Raw genomic sequence first — 19202 nt, forward strand, 5'->3', positions numbered from 1 at the left:
AAATAGAAGTGGGGTTAGAAAACAGAGGAGTTAGGAAAGACACCAAATGGTGTGGGGGAAGGGGAAAAGGGGAAAAGGGAAAAAAGGAAAAAAAAATCTGTTGGCTTGGGAAGGTGAAGGCTTAGTCCAACCCTTCTCCCCACTGGGTGTGGCTGCTGCTTAGAAGAAAACAAATCTACTCCCTAGAGCTCACCCCCCAACTTCTGCCACCCCCTTGCTGATTAAATGGAATTACATTAATTACTTCTAATGTTTAAAGGAATAGCTTACATTTATATGGTGTTAATGACAATGTTTGTTCTTAGTAACACACACACACACACACACACACACACACACACTTTTTTTTTAGAAGGTGATTCAATGGCACTTGGAATCCTAGCCTGAGATCAATGAAAATAGATTTCATAAGAGCCTTTGTAGGCTGCAGTAGGCCTAACAACTTCCACTGGCTTATCACTGGGATTAGAAGCGGGGCTGCAGAAGAATCACTCAGAAGATTGGAAAGTGAGAAGAAAATAATCTTTCACCAGAGGAAAAATAGGACTCACAATCAATGAGCACAAATATATATACAATAAGGAGAATAGAGGGAGCAGATGACACTTCAATTTCACTCTCATCTGAAGTGATGTCTACATGTCTGTGTGTATCTCTCTCCCCCCTCCCTCCCCTCCCTTCCTCCTCCTCCTTCTTCTTTCCTCTCTCTCTCTCTCTCTCTCTCTCTCTCTCTCTCTCTCTCTCTCTCTCTCTCTCTCTCTCTCTCTCTCTCTCTCTCTCTCTCTCAAAACAAGAAAAGTGGAAAGGAGAAAAAGGAGAGGGAGGATTGAAAGGGTTAGATTAGTCTTAAGTTAAACAAATTCTAGAAAGGTTGGCTCTCAAAGAGAACTTTAAAAGATAAGAACCAATGATTATGGTCTGGATGAGCTAAACAGAAGAAAGGTTAGACTAGAGTAAAAGCAGATTGTAGCAAACCTAAAACAATGGGACTAAACAAACTCCTTATCACCTTCTTTATAAAAAGGAATGAGGAAATAAATAAAAGGAAAAGTATAACAAAACAATGGAAGAAGTCATATGAGGGAGGGAAACATACTATTAACAGTCATAACTGTAAATGTCAATGAGTTGATTTTCTCTATAAAATGTAAGAGAACAGGAGAAAAATTAGAAAGCAGAATATGATAATCTACTGTTCATAAGAAACACACTTGAAATATTAAAAATTCACACATATTAAGATGAAGGAACTGGAGCAATGATAACCCATGATATCTAAAGTCCATGCATGCTAAATACCTCATATCAAAGAGGTGAATATAACATGCATTTTCCATTAATTAATTAGCATTAACATGGCTAATGGAGATTGTGCTGCTTGCTTGTTTGTTTCACTGTGCAAATGTTATAGTTTTTCTTTTATTACTCAATAGGCAGAAGTAAGGGAGAGGGGAATATGTGGGAGGAAGAGAAAATTAATACTTGATAAACCAAAAGTAAAATAAAAATTATATTTAAAACAAAATTTAAGAATATAATAAAAGAATAGTCTTTTAATAAGTCTCTATGGCTAATCTTCCCCCCCCCCAGACAATTGGGGTTAAGTGACTTGCCCAGGGTCACACAGATAAGAAGTATTAAATGTCTGAGACCAAATTTGAACTCAGGTCCAACTGACTTCAGGGTTGGTGCTCTATCACTGTTCCACCTAGCTGCCCCATGGCTAACCAATTAAAAAACTTTACTGTAGCAAGTGATGCAGAACTTGTTTCAACAAATAAAATGACCAAGTAAACATGTAATAACAAAAATGTCTCCCCCTGAAAACTGGACATCTTCCGGATGCACATCTTTGATCTTGTCATGTTAAGCTTAAATATTTCTGCTAAGCTTTGTATTTTTCAAAATACATGCTGAGACAGTTTTCAATGTTCACCTTTGCAAATCTTTGTATTCCAAATTTCTCTCCCTCACTTACTTCCTCCCCTCCCCAAGATAACAAGTAATGCAATATAGGTTAAACATGTATAATTCTTACTTATTTGTCATGCTGCACAATTAAAGTCAGATCAAAAAGGGAAAAGAATGAGAAAAAGAACAAACAGCAGCATCAACAAAAAAGGTGAAAATACAATGCTGTGTTCCACATTTAGTCTCCATAGTCCTCCCTATGGATGCAGAGGTCTCTTTTCATCACAAGTCTATTGAAATTGCCTTGAATCATTTCATTGTTGAAAAGAGCCAAGTCCATCATAGTTGATAATTACATAATCAGGCAGTTGATATGTACAATGTTCTTTTGGTTCTTCTCATTTCATTTAGCATCATTTCATGTAAATCTTTCCAGACTTGCTGATAGTTTCTTATAGAATATTTCATTATATTCATATACCATAACTTATTCAGCTATTCTCAAACTGATGGCCATCCACTCAAATTCCAGTTCCTGGTCACTACAAAATGGGCTACTACAAAGATTTTTGCATATGTAGGTTCTTTTCTTTTTAATAATGTCTTTGGGATATAGACCCAGTAGAGACATATCAAAGGATATGCACAGTTTGATAATGATAATTTGATGAGCATAGTTCCATACTGCTCTCCAGGATGGTTGGATCAGTTTACAACTCCAGCAAATGTATTTTAGAGGACAGTTTATTCTTATATAGAAAGGTGAACTTTCTTTAAATTGTGGAGCATGTACAAACACAAATCAATAATCTAAACTATTGATATTTTTAATATCACTATCATGCAAATATATCCTTTTTTCAATGAAAAGGATACTAAAAGGATATTTTAAAAAAACAAAGAGTGTAATAATTTTTTCAATGACAGAAAATGTAATATCATACTAATCTAATAAGATATATGCAACTGAGATCAAATATGAATTGTCATTTATTGAATCCTGATGCTAGTTTAAGCTGTAATCACTACTATAAGTTATACCCTTTACTTCTTTTGCATTTCATGAAATACATAGATACATAATCTTGGTGTATAAATTATATATACCCTATCATCAATTAATTAAATCAATTAAATAATGGGTATTTGTTAATATGGCAAGATTGCAACGACTAAAATGAAATAGTTGCTAACCTTAACTAGTTTATACTGAGTGGGGGGAAATGTATACAAAATAAATTCAAGGCAATTTTTTCAGAGAAGAAGAGAGGGAGCAGGGCAGCTGGCAGCCAGAGGGAGAAATCAAGAAAAGCCCTGATATTGGAGGTGGTATCTGAAGAAAGCTAAAAGTACTAAAAGTACTAAAAGATAATGGTCAGGAAAGAATGCATTCCACACAACTTATCTGAAGGAAAGAGGAAATGGAATGTCTTGTGTAAGAAACAGTAAACTTACAAATTCTCTACACATCAGTATCTTCATTTGTAACTGGGGCAGTTGGACTAGATAATCTCTTTGGTTCTTTTCAGCATATATAACTAAAAAAATTCCAAAGACATTTCCTATTGATTATTGTTAAAAATCATGAAGTTTATTTTACTCACCATGCATATGAGCACTTACTACCTTAAAACCATGAAATTTATTTTGTTAAGAGAAGGTAGTATACCTGACAATTTAGATGTAAATTTTAAGATAGCCCAAAGAATTCTAGGACTTCATTCTAAGATTGATGCTAAACTTTACCACAAAATGAAGACAGTATTGTTATCACACAAAACCTACCTAGTTTGTTCCTATACCTCTCATTGCAGAATATTAGTGTTTTCTTATTACATTATTTCATTCTTCAATGCAGCAGTAAAAGGAACCTGAAATTAAGAAAATTGATAACAGTTGATTTGGCAAGTGGTTCCAAGACATGAGATATTTTTAAAGTATTTTAGGAAAGGTATGAAATTAAAATTTAAACATTCAAATATTATTCAAATATATTATGTATCTATTATTCAGATTCATTGACTATTATGCAATGTACAACTAATAATTTAGATGAATTATCCTTTGAAACAATTCCTTTGTCAAGCCAAGAAAATATATGTGCATTTAATAGAATGTGGTATAATCTTTCCAAAGAACTTTCCAGCTAGATATTGTTTCCTTATTAAAAAATATATTGAAGAGGTATGTTTTATGTTCTTTTTCTTTATGGTTCAACTATCCTTAATAAACTTGATAGAAAGCTGTCTACTGGAAAATTTTTGAGATGTTATGTTACTTATGTTATTTAGTCATCAGACTGGACAGTAAAACTTGCAATCAATGTGAAAAATTAAATATTCCAAATTATAATTGTTTCTTAAAAATTGAAGATTACTGGCTTAAAATTGTGTTTCTAAGTCAAAAGCCATATTAATTTATGCTTTAACAAATCACAGCTTATGGAATTAGAGGCAAAAAGTTCATAGGGAAAGGGACCTGTATGTGCCAAAATGTTTGTGGCAGCCTTTTTCATAGTGGCTAGAAGCTGGAAAATGAATGGATGTCCATCAATTGGAGAATGGTTGGGTAAATTATGGTATATGAATGTTATGGAATATTATTGTTCTGTAAGAAATGACCAACAGGAGGAATACAGAGAGGCTTGGAGAGACTTACATCAACTGATGCTGAGTGAAATGAGCAGAACTAGGAGATCATTATATACTTCAACAACAATACTGTATGAGGATATATTCTGATGGAAGTGGATATCTTCAACACAGAGAAGATCTAATTCAGTTCAATTGATCAATGATGAACAGAATCAGCTACACCCAGAGAAGGAACTGGGAAATGAGTGTGAACTGTTTGCATTTTTGTTTTTCTTCTCAGGTTATTTTTACCTTCTGAATCAAATTCTTCCTGTGCAACAAGAGAACTGTTCAGTTCCGTACACATATATTGTATCTAGGATATACTATAACATTTAATATGTATAAGACTGCCTGCCATCTAGGGGAAGGGGTGGAGGGAGAGAAGGGAAAAATTGGAACAGAAGTAAGTGCAAGGGATAATGTTGTAAAAAAATTACCCATGCATAGGTACTGTCAATAAAAAGTTATAATAAAAAAATAAAAGATACTCTGTGCCAGGCACTGTGCTGGATGTTGAAGATATCACCGAAAAATGAAATTGTGCCTACCTTTAATGAGCTACTACATTTTATAAAATGAAAATCTGTACAGAGATATTCCAAAAATACAGAAAGGGGATAGAATGGGAGCAAGGACAGACTGATAACAATAATTATTCCATAAAATATAAAAAACACAGTTCAAAAAAGTAAAATATAAATACTGAAACTTCTAAATAAAGAGAAGGGAACAAATATGAAAATGTGGAGACAGAAACAAAATTTGGCAAATGATGAGAACAACACAGGTTACAAACATGACTGAAAGGATGTTGGTCCCCTTGAGAGAAATAAGGCAATTCAAGAGAGAAATTAGATGAAGTATGAGACAGGAGACCAGAAGTGAAAATAATGAGTTCTGTTTGGGACATCTTGAGTTTGAGATTCCTATTGGATATCTATTTCAAAATGCCCAAAACACCACTAGGATAGAAGAGCTGAATACAATTTAGGAGTCAGCTGCTGACTGACAAAGATTAAATCCAGAGAACCTGATGAGGTTACCAAGAAAAAGAATGTGGAGAACAGATGAGAGTTCAACTCTGAAGAACAGAAGAAGGCCAATATTCTGGAACACAGAATACACAAAGGCGAATAAAGTTCCAAGAAGTCAAGTTGCCAAGGGCTTTAAAAGCCAAAGTATTTTATAATTAATTCTAGAAGTAAGAGGGAACCAACTATATTATGGGAGAATAATTTGGGAAAAGTCACAGTTATTGAGCATAATATGAATGATGACTCAGCAAAAGAGACTAAGAAGCAATAAATAGGTAAGAAGAGAACAATGTCATGAAAACCTAGAGGAGATTATCTAGGAGACAAGGAAAGCATTTGCTAATATCTCCAAAGTACCAGGCACTGTTCTAAACTCTTTATAAATATTATCTCATTTAATCTTAATAAATTGCATAACAATAGTACAAATTGAAAAGTTTTATTTTACAAAAAACTCAAATAGTAATACTTCTGAATAAAACATGAGTAATTTCAGCTGGTCAGTCAACAATAATCTCAAACCTACTCCCAAAACTTTAATGGTCCCATCTCTCCTACTCTTGTCAACCATTCCTCCATTTAGCTTTTAGGGTGATCTACTATTTGATCTTATTTCTACCATTACTCAACCTTATTTCTCACTAGCACCAACAAAAATAATTCCTTCATATACAGTTCTACCTCTGCACACACAAAAAAGTTAATTTCTGACTCATAAGTCCATTTTTCTCTCAGCCTGAGATGCCTCACTTCTACTACACCTTTTAAAAAATCATACTGTATTTAAGGCTTAAGATCTAAGCTTCTATCCACCTCCAGAGAAACAAATGATGGAATATGAATACAAAATGAAACATATTATTGTGTGTGTGTGTTTTTTTACTTTCCATATTTTTCTTGTATGTGTTTTCTTTCACAACATAATTAATATGGAAATGTTTTACATGATTGCACACATGTAACTTTTATCAAAATGCTTATCTTCCCAATGAAGGGAAAGGGAGGTAGCAAAGGAGATTATTTGGAACTCAAAATTGTAAAAAATGAAGATTAAAATTGTTTCTTACATATAATTGTAAAAAATGAAATGTCAAAACAAACAAACAAACAAAAAAGATTAGTAAGGTTCATGAGGATAAAGGATTCAATACAGATAAAGTACTACCCAATACAATCCATTTCACTTTTAGAGATCTTTAATTGTTAGATAGTTTTTCCTTATATTTTATATTAATATTATTTGAGTTCCAAATTGAGGTTATAAGTTTAATATGGTTAAGAGACTAAAAATAAAAAATGAAGATGATATAACTAAAAAGCAGGGTCAGAAGTTTAATTGCCTACAAATTAATTTTATTCCCATAACAACACAATTTGATAGTCATACTATATAGAACTATAGGAGATTTTAGAGATGATCTAATCCCTATCCCTTCCTCCTTAAACTTGCTGAAACTGTTGTGAATTACACTATCTTTGAAGTTTTCCAAAGTTAGGAACCTTAAGAATCATTTGACTCTTCCCTTTCTCTCAGTCCCCCATCAAGTGCTTCCACAAAAATCACTCACATTTTCTCCTCTCCACTCACACAACCATCTCAATTCAGGTCCTCATCAACTCTGACAAGGCCTAAAGCAATAGACTTCCAATCAGTTTCCCTACTCTAGTCACCCTTTTCCCAATCTATTCTCCAAAGAGTAATCAAATTCACTATATTCTAAAAACATAAGTCTGACAAAGTCAGACAAATTTTACTGCTTTTTAGGCTTCTTCTTACTGCCATTTTCCTTCTTTTGAGGTCTTTCCAAATCTATTTATCACTCCATATCCTCATTAAGAAATTTTTCAGTGCCTAAGTTCCTCTCCATTTTTGTTCAAGAAATTCATTGCCATTGGGCATTTAGGTGACTTTTTGGATAGTGTGTCAATCCTGAAGTTGAGGATCTGAATTCAAATCCAACTGCAGACATTTTATATTTACTAGTGTGTGACCTTGGACAAGTCACTTAACTCCAATTGCCTCGAGAGGAAAAAAACCAAAAACAAAAAAGAAATTGTCTAGCTCAGTCTTCCTTATTCCAAACCCTGAAATCCTATTTAGATGTCAAGAAGTCCCAGGTTATCATCTCAGAAATCGGGATACTATCCTCAACCTAGATGCCATGCCTCTTCAATCACATCCCTTAAACTAAAACATCCTGAATCTTCACTCAAATCTCCTCAATTCAGATGATCTTTTCTCACCCAGAAAGATAATAAGGAATCTGGATTCTAGACTTTAATCACATTGTCCTTCAAAAAACTTGACTGCAAAATTCTATGATCTAACTAGATGCTGCTAATCAATAATCAAGGGAAACCCTGCTGAATCTAGGCAAAACAATGAAAAATACCTGCTGCTCAACTTTACATAATCAATATTCCCACCTCCCCAGATTATTCCAACTACAACTGTGTTGATGAGCTCTGATGACTCTTCTCTATACTATTTAAATTTATTTCCCAACTCTGTACAACCCTCATTTGTCTTTTTTTCTTTTCAAAAGATTATAAAAAAAGATCAGCCAAAGTCAACTCACAGAAGAGCTCCTTCAAGACTCTTCCTATGACAAATGCTTCTGTCCTGGAAGGTGCAAGAAAAAAAAGAATGCCTTAATTAAAAGGAAATTCAGAGAGTCAATTAATGTAAGTGATTTTTAAAACTTAAATCTCAACATTAAACATAACTATTCCATCTCCATAATGCTGGATTCTGAAACTTATTTCTCTAGTCATAAGCTCTTATCCTTTTACTTCTTTCTGTATCGTAAGGTTCCGAAAAGGAAGCACAGACAGTATAATCAGGAAGTACTAAGGCCTTGAAGCCTGAGATCTCCAGATGTGGTTTTCTGTGATCAGCATGGACCGCCTTGTGGGAGGAAGCTCTGGTGTCACTGAGATCCAGTCATCTATGGGAGGTGTCTCCTTCTCTAATTGGCTGTGTGTGTGACCTTATACACCTGATATAAGCTGTAGGAACTAGTAAGTATGAGGAGTTTTGCTAAGAATTGACTAAGAGTGAGCAGGAGGTCAGAAGGGCAGGATGTGAACAAATGGAATAAAAGATCTTAAGCTTGCATGTGGCTGTCCTCAGGTGCTCTGAAGTGGTGGCCAGAGATCTCTGAAGACCTCTGATTGAGATAAGATTGGTAGAACCACTATGCAAGGCAGTAGCCAGATTTTTCTGAAGATCTGGGAATTAGGACTGACTAGTAATAGTAGTTTCTGGGTGGGAAACCACACTCTATCTTATTCCTCCTGCACCTACCCTTTATCTTTACCATGACCATCATCATTCCCTATTTTCCTTATTTCTGATCTTAATTCTAGCCCTTCAAAGACTTAATGTTAAGTTGACTAACTTATCTCTATCTTTTCTGTTGCTCTTGAATCCCAACTCCAACCATAGGTTGCTATCACCAATCTACCTTCTCATAAGCTATTGAACACTAATGGAAGAAGTCTACAATTATGATAAATGACTCCATACCCCACTGATTTACCTAATCTCATTGCTGCATAAAGATGATTTTTATCTTCTTGCTCTCATATTCTCCATTCTTCCTCTAAGCAGATGAACTCTGTTTTACCAGGAAAATAATTTGTCTTTTTCCCTCTTTTTCCCCTGCTTCATACTGCCATGCCTTTATATGGTTTTGTTCCATATCTGGAATGTACCATCATGCCTGTCTCTTATACTGTCCAACTTCCCTCAAAACTGACACAAAATAGGTGCTTAAAAAAACCAAGTATTTGGGGGCAGCTAGCTGGCTCAGTGGATAGAGAACCAGCCCTGAAGTCAGGAGAATCCGATTTCAAATCGGGCCTCAAACACCTAACATTACCTAGCTGTGTGACCCAGAGCAAGTCACTTAACCCCAACCATGCCAACAAAATAAATAAATAAATAAGTGGGTAAATGAATGAATGGATGGATGGATGGATGGATAGATAGATAAACAAATTAATAAATGAATGAATGAATAAATAAATAGATGAATGAATAAATGAATGAATGAATAGATAGATAGATAGATAGATAGATAGATAGATAGATAGATAGATTAAAAACAGGTATTTATTGATTCCCCTAACTAGCATAGTTCTTTCTGCCTAATGCATACCTACTAAATGTATGTTGAAATAAATATTCCCTGTAAGGATATGCCAGTGAGGCATTAATTATTACTGGTCCTATCAAACTGGAAAGGCTTTCAGTGGACCAGGCACCAGAATGTGGTACCAGGGCCAATCTAACTAAGTGCAAAAGTTTGCTGACCAAGAATTAACAACTTTTGACCAAGCAACTCATGAAAAACTATCAAAGTACTGATTTTATAGACATAAGTTTCTATAATGACAAAACTATGATGCTTTGATAGGCTAAAAATAGTATAGGATATGTCAGACATAGAACCAAGGGCTTAATTTATCTTCACCTTCCCCCAAAAATGAGATTGTTTGAGGGCAAAACTTTCTATTTCTTGCCTCTGTATACTGACTTATAGATGCTTAATAAATGCTTGTTGATTGACAAGGAAAGGAAAGGGAAAAGGAAAAGGAAAAGGAAAAGGAAAAGGAAAAGGAAAAGGAAAAGGAAAAGGAAAAGGAAAAGGAAAAGAGAAAGGGAAAGGGAAAAGGGAAGAAAAGGAGAAAGGATAAAAAAGGGGAGAAGAGAAAAAAGGGGAGAGGGCAGGAAGAAATGAATATCCGTTTTGGAAGAAATGGGATACTAATGCACTCACTAGTGGAGTAGAGAACTTCAACCATTCTGGAGAATAATTTGGAATTATGCCCAAAAGGCAATCAAACTGTACAAACAGTTACCCTTTGATCCAGCAATACCACTACTAGTTCTGTATCCCAAAGAAATTATACAAAAGGGGAAAGAATAAAATATGAAAATAATTACAGGAGCTTTTTTTGTAGAGTCAAGGAATTGGATATTGAGGGGATGCCCATCAAATGGGAAATGACTGAAGAAGTTATATTTTTGTGATGGAATAAGAAATGATGAATAAGATGGTTTTAGAAAAACTCAGGAAGATTTATATGAACTTATATGATCTTCTTCATTCAATACAGTATCAGCAATACTGTAATGATGATCAACTGTAAATGCCTTAATTATTCTTATTCTTGTTACTATAAAGATCTAAGACAATTTGAAGGTTTTATAATGAAAAATGCTACTTCTCTCCACAGAGAGAACTGATGGAGTCTTAAGGAGACAGCATAGCTAATACAGAAATGTTTTGAGTTATTTCACTTATATAAAGGACATAATATTTTCATTGCCTTCTCAAATGGGTGGGGAATGGGTTGGGAGAGAATTCAGGACTCAAAAAAAAATTTTTAATGAATGCTAAAAAATAATGGATTGTTTTTAAAAAGAAATTAAGATCTCCTTTACATATTTAGACTAACTACTGTAAAAATGTCAAAGTGTTTATTATTAATAAGTTACTTTAGAAAATTAGATAGTCATGACAAAATTGTCATGGAGCATAAGAGTACAAAAGTGTTAAGATAAATTATAAAAAAGTGGTTTAATTTCTCCAAAATATATCATAAAACAGAATTATTTTTTAAAGTTTCTGATACTAGGGGGGGAAATTGAGAAACTAGTCATTATTTAATCACAGTTCTCCCCTAGTGTATAAGTTTCTTATTATGCCAAATCTTCATTTAAATATCCTTTAAATTTCTTTCCAATTTAGGTGTCATGCTTTCCTGCTTCCTTAATCAGAATAGATGTTAACCTTTTTAGAATGTTACAATACTTTCAATATACTATATACATTTTGTATGTTAAAATATGAAATCTTCAATTTAATGAGCCTATTTAAATTAAATCTAAGTAAAGGAGATGCCCAGGAATCAAATATTGATTATAACTTAATACCTTCAAATAAGCAGAAATTTCCAATGTGGTCTTCATCTGGAAGTATTCTTGAGTGATTGTTCTTATAATACAGGTCACCAATTTAGTTTCAGTTATTTCATTACCATGGAGAGACCTACAGAAAAAGAGGGGGGAATATCCACGAACATTAAATATCTTTAATAATTAAAAAAATGGGCATATATATTTTATTTCCCTTGTTTGCTTCAGTATCCTTATCTGTAAAAAAGTAGCACCTCAGAATTTTTGTGAATAAAAAATATTTGTAAAACATTAAACATAGTGCCTCTCACATAGTAAGTGCTATATAAATATTAGCTACTATTAAGTGAAGTGTCTATTTCATTAAATCTAACTATATGGAAGAAGTAAAATGAAAAAAAAAAGTTACCATTCTCATTTTATTAATGAGATCCTGAAGCTCAAAGAAATTAAATGTCTCAGTCACATAGAATGTCAGATATTTACAACCCAAATTATCCAAATTCCCAATATGGGCCTTTCTGTCTATCCTGTTCAACTACCCCCCTAATTAACAAAATTAAAAACATTCTCCTCAAAAATTACCCTCCTGCTTTTTTTTTTTACAGAAATAAGAAAGTATAAATGTAGAATATCACAGATGTTAAACTTTTTCATTATATCAGTAATTTTTTTAATATCAGTTTTGGTTTCTTTACTTTGTTAGAAAGAATGGCTCTGATATGGGGCAACGAATATATTGGAAAATGTGAAAGCAGTAAAAAAACAAAAAATATGTGTAAAAATATTTTTAAAAGCATTTAAAAAGCATTTATTAAATCAGTAAGGTAACTTACAATAAGTTTGTTGGACAATTTCAGTTTAATGTGCCTGTTTTTCTTATGCTCTTGCTTACATATCTTGCTTGTTCCTCAGTCTTTTTTGCCAGATTATCATCCAGACTTGCCCTTCTTTAGAGGCTATACCCTAAGTTCTGACCTGAGCTCTCTTCCTTGTTCCATCTATACTGCTAGTGACCACGGATTCAATTATCATATCTACACAGATAATTCACATATCTAGTCCCACTCTCTCTCCTAAATTCTAATCCTACATTAACAAGGGCTATAAAACTATGTATACTCTTTGATCTAGTAAAATTACCCAAAGAGATTTTTTCAAAGGGAGGTGGAGGTGATGGGGGTTGAGGTACCTTTAAGGAAACTTCCCTCCCCCCCATTGGCTGACCTTTGATTTACAGATCATGGTCAGTGAGTTTTCCCCATTCCCCACTGGATCTGAACTAAATTGAGTTTTCCCAATCCCCACAGTTTAAACCCATTGAATTCTATTCAATGCTGACCCTGGCTGAAAGCCCACCAGGAGCCCGGGACTCCACCCACAAGCCCCTTTAGATATAAAAGAGCCAAACTGGAGCTCTCTTTTTGCAGAAGCCCTTCTCCCCAAGCATGGTATCCTTCCGGCCATGTAAAGGTTCCTGCCCACCCAGTGACCACCTCTGGCCCTGGCCTCTTTCTTTGCTTCCACATCCCTACAATAAACCTTTTTATCAATCTAGGTTTTTGGACCTGTAAATTCTTTTAACAGGGGACTCTGCGCAGTCATGTGGCTATCTTTGCACTGACCTAAAAGTGGGTTCCCCTTCCCTAACTCTTATCAGGAGAGGAGGGGATAAAGTGATCTATTTGTACAAAAATATTTATAGCAGCTCTTTTCATGGTGGTTAAGAATTGAAAAAAAAAAAAAAAAACTGAAAAGATTCTCATCAACTGAGGAATGGCTGAACAAGTTGTGGTACATGATTGTAATGGGATATTAGTGTGCCATAAGAAATAATAAACAGAATAGTTCTGGACAAACCTATAAAGACTTACACGAATTGATGCAAAGTGAAATGGGCAGAACCATAAGAATATTGTACACAATAACAGCAATACCATGAATGACTTAACTATTTTCAGGAATATGATGCAAGACAATCCCAAAGGCCTCCATGATAAAAAATGCTATTTACCTACAACGCCCTGAAAGATCTGACTACATAATGCAGCTTATTTGCTTTTAGTTCAAATTTGATTACACATGTATAACCTATATCAGATTGTTTACCATCTCAGGGATGGGGAGAGGAAGATAGGAGGAATAGACTTTAGAACTCAAAACTTTAAAAAAATATGTTAAAATTGTTTTTACACGTAATTGGAGGCAAACTTACTTTATAAAATGAAATAAATAGCAGAATTTCAAAATAGCAATTAAAAAAAAAAAACCCACCACACTGATCTTCCAAATATTGTTGTTTCTGTCAAAAGCACTACTATTTTTCCAGGCTCCCCTATTCATAACCATAGCATTTTCCTTAACTCTTCACTCTTTCCCTAAATTGCCAGGTCTTGCCATTTCTACTTCTCTAGTATTTCTTAAACTTAACTCCTTCTTTGTACTCATTAAGTCAATACCTTAGTTCAGGTCTTACCTCAGTTTCCCTACCTCAAGTTCTTACCACTCCAATCCATCTTCCACAAAAGTGCCAAAATTATTTTTATTCACAGCAGATTTGTGCATGACACCCCCCCTACTCAATCAACATTAGTAGCATTGTATTACCTCTAGGATGAATAAAAATCTATTTGGCTTTTAAAGTCCTTTATACAACCTAATCTTAAAATAATTCTCCAACTTCATAATATATTATATATTACATATTACACTCAGGGGTCTCTCCATGCTCCTGACCCAGCACTCCATCTCCTAGTTCCAAACTTTTTGTGCTTACTTTCCACCAAATCTCCTCCCTTATTGACACTTCATAGCATTTCTCAAGATGTAGTTCAAGGACCATATTCAACAAAAGAGTTTTTCCTTCCTACCTACCTACTTTGTTTTAATTACCTTAAAGTTATTTTGTATTTATTCTGTAAATACTTATATATATACAAGCAGCTTCCCCTTATAGAAGGCAACTTCCTTAAGGATTGTTTCAATCATTGTTTTTGTAACCCTCAGAGCCTACTAGTAGGTACTGTGGATGGGCTGATTCAAAGTAACTATTTCAGCTTAAGCTCATTTAAGCTCACCCTGCAAAGGGAAGTAGTTTCAGTTAGTATCTACCCTATGTAAATTAGTAAACTAGCTCTCTTTCAAAAAAAAAAAAAATATTTATTGGCTCTACTATAGGTAAAGCTCTTTCTTAGATACGAAGAGATTCAATGAGGTATAAGATGTGGTCTATGCCCTCTAAAAAGATTACTGTAAATACAGTTAAGGAAAAATAAGTAAGACATAGTAGAATCAATCAATTTGGTGTCAGAAAACCCTCATATGAATCTCAATAATGTCACCTACCTGTGTGACTTCTGGGCAAGCCAATTGCAGGCCTGAATTTCCTTATCTCTAATGTGAGAGTAGTTTCTGAAGGCCCTTTCAAATCTAAACTATTCATAGTTCTAAGATCCTAGAGATAATGGATAGAGAGATGATAGAAAGTGCTTTAATATGTTCCAAGTAAGCAGAGATACAAATTCGAGGGACCAGTTCTCTAGTAATTTATATTCTAATAGATAAAAGATAAGCGGCAATTTATTGTTATTGTTCTTCAGCCATTACAGTCCTATCTGACTCTTCATGACCCCATTTGAGATTTTCTTAGCAAAAGAGTTTGCCATTTCCTTCTCCAGCACTTTTTACAGTTCAGGAAACTGAAGCAAAACAGGGTTATATGACTTACCCAGGATCACCAAGCTACTAAATGTCTGAGGCTACACTGAACTCATGTCTTCCTGACTCCAGGGGCCTGGTGCTCTATCCACTGTACCATCTAGTTGCCCCCTCGTTCCCCACCAATTTCCACAAGCTGACAAGAAAGCCTTATTAGTGCCAGTGATCCAGAGGTAGAGGATAAGGTTGTAATTCATGAAAAATAAGAATACAGGTAGCTTGTCATGAAAATGGTGGAAAGTGACAGTGACAGATGAAAAATAGGCTACAATAAAAAATAGTATATATGATTAAAATGGCAAATAACAGGTAGAAAAAGTTTTAAATGACAAACTTAGCCTTTACACTGTAGATTATGAAGAGCCATAGAATATTATTGAGCTGCACTACTATAAATAATATGGCATTTTAATAAGAATAATCTATGGGTGGGGCAGCTAGGTGGCACAGTGGATAGAACACCAGCCCTGAAGTCAGGAACACCTAAATTCAAATGTGATCTCAGATACTTAATACTTCCCTAGCTGTACACCCAGTGAAAGATACTCTGGGAGATGACTATGAATCATTACATAGAATTCCCAATCCCTCTATTTTTGTCTGCCTGCATTTTTTATTTCCTTCACAGGCTAATTGTACACTATTTCAAAGTCCGATTCTTTTTTTGTACAGCAAAACAACTGTTTGGACATATATACATATATTGTATTTAATTTATACTTTAACATATTTAACACGTATTGGTCAACCTGCCATCTGGGAGAAGGGGGGAAAGGAAGGGAAAAATTAGAACAAAAGGTTTGGCAATTGTTAATGTTGTAAAATTACCCATGCATATATCTGGTAAATAAAAACTATTATAAAAAATATACATATATACTTCCTAGCTGTGTGAGCCTGAGCAAGTCACTTAACCCTAAATGTCTCAGCAAAAAAAAAAAAAAAAAAAATTATCTATGGGTAACATCCAATGCAAGACTGGGTACAGAGAAACCAGAGCATAGAGGAAGCAATTGCTATTTTCAGGTTTAAGGTAATAAGAATATAAAGAAAAAAATGACAGCATTTGGAATGAAAGGGACAACTGAGAAACCATATGAAAAAAAATTTTTTAAATTTATGTATTTGGTTGGCACGAATCAACCCAGTAAGTATATAGGTCACTCCTAATGAATTAGGGTGAAATGAGGTGAAAATTGGAAAAGTAATGATCAAAACAAACCTCTAGAAATCACTTAACACAAATGACTCTGCTACTGAAATCTTCACTCTTCTATCAATAATTGTTTATTCCCATTCTCAAGCAATACATGTGCCTTTTTTCCATGTTGTTTACTGGGAACAAATAAAGTTATCATGAGAAAAATATCTTAAAAAAATCTTTAAGTGTTATATAAATTTAATACTCTCATTATTAAAAGTACTATTTACAACAAACAGATATTCTTCAACTAACTGGAGGAGCCAAAAGCACTGCAATAACATTTGTTGCAAATCCAGCCACCTTACAGTCTTGGGTGCTGACATCAGATTAATTATGACCCAAAGGGGAAAGGATAGAATAATACATTCTGGTGATACTGGTGGGGTCATCAATCTTATAGAAGGTCAAGTATCCTCAGAATTTAAGAATCTCTATTATTATTGCTATCCATAAGATCTTAGAAATTTCTAACTCTCAGTTTCCACCAGTATATAATTAGGGCACTGGACTATAAGATCTCTAGGATCCTTTCCTATATCCCTCTCTCTCATTCTCACCCATCTCCATCCTTGCCAAAATTCAAGGAATTTACCTTTATCAAGTATTTCAGGAGTACTAAAGCTATTTCACATGAAACAACATGTTATTAATCTTTATAATAAAGAGAATGAATACATCTTCAGAACTAATTAACCGAAAGTAGTGTGAATGAGTTCACATTGGCTATTGGTAGAATCAGAATTTTGCACTGAACTGGAATGAGCTCTAAGAATGTTGCTGATCAACTTTTGCCCACAGCAGCACAATTTGTAGTCAAACTTCCTCCTATTAGAATACCTCATTTAGAGAAAGTATTTCTGTATGTACACACAACAGACACCCACACATACCCCAGAGGGTATGAAGGTATATGGGATAGCCAGATTATTTAAAATATTGGTCTCAGGGGCTTATACTAAGAGGAAAGTTTATATCTTATACTAAGAGGAAAGGTTATATCAACTTCTCCAATGATTCCAAAATAACAAAGTGTGTCAAGGAAAAAAAAACTATAAGGCACTAGAAAGCTAACAATTTCTCACAATGTAACTCATCTCTTCATAGCTTAGTGATAAATCTTCATGACTTTATCCAGCCTCCATGGTAGGAATAAGAGATAGAAGATGTGGGATCAGAAGAGGGGCCCAAAAGTAGTGGTCTGTTCCAATACTACATAGAGATAGACAAGGGCTTCTAAGAAGAAAGCAAAATGAGAAGGTTGACTTAAACCAGCCCTCTATTTCAGTACCCTTCAAATAGCTATAGATGCAACAAAGAAAGAAAAAATATATATAAACAAGGGAAAGGCAGGGGGCTTTTGATAATTTTTTTTTAATTCTCTAAGTTACAGACCTTGTAGGAAAAAAAATTTTAATGTGAATGTCATACTTAAGAGCTCATATAAAGAAACTGCCCCAAAACATCGAAAATAGAGCAAACTACAAACTGAAAGAATATACAAGATTCCAATGACAGAAATATCAAGGTTAAATTCACCAAGAAATGTCACTTTGGAACATTAATATCAAACCAGAAATAGAAGTAAACATTAGTAAAAATTAGACAAATAACTAGACTATTCATTTTTTAAAGTCAAAATAAAAATCAAAATATAAAAGGATGCTTGTATGTCAAAATATTCTTGTTTTGCTATGTAGCAATGAAAAAAAGACACTTTCAGCAACAAGGAGGGATTTTAGTTATTCCTTCAAAAGATATAAATATCTTTATAAATATATATAAATATATATTATATATTATATTATATAATATAATATAATATTATATAATATATAAAAAGATATAAATATATAAATAAGTATAGAATGACACATTTTCATATAGTGCCAATATATTGAAATATTATGCTTAACTATACTTATACAAGGGGTAGCATTTCTATTTGAGGAATAGACATATGCAATAACGAATAGTAGCAGAGATGCAAATGAAAGTATAATATCAATAAAACATTTTTTAAAATTTTAATAATAGCTTTTGGTTTTCAAAATACATGCAAATAGTTTTCAATATTCACCCTTGCAAAACCTTGTGTTCCAAATTTTTTTCTCTCTCCCTTCCCTCTCTCCCCTTCCCCTAGACAGCAAGTAATCCAAAATAGGTTAAACATATACAATTCTTCCACATTTAACATGCTGCACAAGAAAAATCAGATCAAAAAGGGGGGGAAGAAAAGAAAAAAAAAAAAAAAAAAAAAAGCAAAAAAAAAAAAGTGAAAATACTATGTTGTGATCCACATTTAGTCCCCACAGTCCTCTTTCTGTACGGTGATGGCTCTCTCCATCACAAATCTTAATAAAACATTTTAGAAGACCAAAAAAAAAAAAAAAATCAGTAGGGGCTATAAATGGAAAAATGTCCCTAACATATAAGATGTATATTTTTACTGAAATCTCTCCTACTCAAATCCATTTTTTCTTTTTTACAAACTTGTCCAAGAAATTGGTTTTTTGGGTCTAACCATGTCATTCTCCCCACCAAATATAGTCCAATAGTTCCTTTTTACCACTAGGATCACACATAAATTCCTTTATCCAGCATTTAAAACTCTTTATAAACTGATTCCATGAACTTTAATGTCATTTTATATGGGTCTTCTCATCTCTTCTCACACACTTTATTCTATCTCCAAACTTCATTTTATTTTGTCTCTTTTGGCTATCCCCATGTTTGGAATGCTTTTCAACTTCACCTCCATCTGCTAGAATCTCTGG

At 33.8% G+C, this 19202-nt stretch overlaps 1 protein-coding gene across 12 annotated transcripts in view; it reads right to left on the reverse strand.

Annotated features, from left to right (window-relative positions):
- NCOA1 (nuclear receptor coactivator 1) overlaps positions 1-19202 on the reverse strand; it is a 186924-nt gene that overhangs the window by 139566 nt on the left and 28156 nt on the right. For 7 of the 12 annotated variants that reach the window (XM_074288363.1, XM_074288368.1, XM_074288366.1 and 4 more), the window contains exons 2-3: positions 11526-11640; positions 3697-3782 (exon numbers count right to left, since the gene is read on the reverse strand). The exons of 1 other annotated variant lie outside the window; for it this stretch is intronic. The gene's annotated coding sequence lies outside the window, so the exon portion shown is untranslated. Of the gene's footprint in view, positions 1-3696; positions 3783-8160; positions 8205-11525; positions 11641-19202 lie in introns of all 12 variants that reach the window. 4 more of the 12 variants (XM_074288367.1, XM_074288357.1, XM_074288359.1 and 1 more) reach the window with 3 other exon arrangements.

The sequence above is a fragment of the Sminthopsis crassicaudata genome, chromosome 2 (genome assembly GCF_048593235.1).
Source record: "Sminthopsis crassicaudata isolate SCR6 chromosome 2, ASM4859323v1, whole genome shotgun sequence".
NCBI lineage: Eukaryota > Metazoa > Chordata > Mammalia > Dasyuromorphia > Dasyuridae > Sminthopsis > Sminthopsis crassicaudata.